The 1,612-nt window shown below is 46.2% G+C and overlaps 1 pseudogene; it reads right to left on the bottom strand.

Moving 5' to 3' along the window:
* Positions 1-213: 213 nt before the first annotated feature.
* On the bottom strand, positions 214-1,306 carry LOC147440880 (uncharacterized; annotated as a pseudogene).
* Positions 1,307-1,612: the final 306 nt, after the last annotated feature.

Here is a 1,612-nt window from a genome sequence, read left to right as displayed (position 1 = left end):
CCAGATTGGAGCAACCTGCAATTTCTATGCGATGACTGCGTTGTGGTGCGTGTGCTTTGATCCCTGCTCACCACTCGCTCCCCCTTCGTCTACACCACTATTCTTGAGAGAGGTTGCAGTTTCCTGTGAATCCTCCCTCTCTCTCTCTCTCTCTCTCTCTCTCTCTCTCTCTCTCTCTCTCTCACACACACACACACACACACACACACACAATCACGCGCGCACACACACACCCACGTTTGCAAGTTCCATTGCATGAGGAGATAAAGATAACATTGAATATTAATATGGATGATACAATGCCAGCAAAAGTGGACAATTCGGAGATTGCAAAGATGATGGTTCTTGTGATTGTAGCAATCGTGGGTAGATTGTGTAAATGGAAGAAGGTAACAACAATGGAGGTAGATGTAATGTTGTTGTTGAGGAATCGTTTGACGTATTGACAGCTCGAGATGGGGATTTGGCCGTATTAATTTTGACAATGGGGGCCATTGTTGGCAATGGGTCTTTGGGAGTTTTCGGGATGGTAAAAAAGGTAGAGGGGTCTTTTTGTTTGTGATTGTGTGACAACGTTGAAAGGTAAGAGACCGTTTCTCTCAAATTTGTCCATAGATTGTGGTGTTGATGATGAGTCAATCGTAGTAGTCGTCACATTGGGTGAAGGCTCCACAATGAGCGAATGCTTGATTTCCCCAGCCGCAAAAATTGTAAAATCAGGATATCAATGTGCACACATCCAGCTCTGATACGGAAGAAGGGGCCAACGGTGATGGTATGCAAGGGTATGGATAAGCATCCACATGGATTTTGCTAGCGACCCATTTGTAGCCCACGACCGCCCAACATAGCAAGAGGAATACTAATGTTGGGAAGGTAAGGGATGCCCTCAGTGGAGATGGCATACTAGATGGCGTGGTCTCCTTGGTAGGCAATGCTGAAGGTAAGACTCCCCTGTGAGCTCAAAAGGCCTTCCATTTCTAGGCGGAGAATGCAAAGAGGATGCACAATCTCCCCAACAATGTAGGGCAAAGGAGACAACAAGGGGTGCTCTTCATGGTTGATGAGGGCCAGCTGGGGGGTGCCCAAGAATGTGCAATGAATCTATATGCAAACATAGATTAGAAGCTCCATGAAAGATTGAGAACCTGCACCATCAAGAGATTCTACAAGGGAATGGCACACCCACGAGGGATGTATCCACCTCCCCTACAAGCAAACGTGTCGCCAGCACCAGGAAGAAAGACCTCAAAGCCACGACCAGCAAGTCGAAGGCTGTAGGTTCTTTGCAGACGCCATTGTCCATCCCGTCAAGTTGGAGAGAGAGAGAGAGAGAGAGAGAGAGAGAGGCCGTTGGAGGCGGCTAGCCAGCCGTACTAGTGTGTGTATAATGGACAATACAATTCTTTTTTTATATATATAACAAAACTCACAATTTGTGAGTAAATTGTATTAAGCACACCTTCAAAACAACCTCAAGCTTCGGCCAAGCCTTGAGGTGTTGAAGATTACACGTGTCTATCGCCTCTCATCGAGGCTTATCATCATTGTCTTAACAAAGTAGGTGAATGAGTTCTAGGCTTTACTTATTGCAGGTTGACAACATGGCATG

This window comes from Adiantum capillus-veneris, chromosome 15 (genome assembly GCF_014529385.1).
Source record: "Adiantum capillus-veneris isolate H3 chromosome 15, ASM1452938v2, whole genome shotgun sequence".
Taxonomy (NCBI): Eukaryota; Viridiplantae; Streptophyta; class Polypodiopsida; order Polypodiales; family Pteridaceae; genus Adiantum; species Adiantum capillus-veneris.
This window is presented reverse-complemented; position numbering and strand designations above follow the sequence as displayed.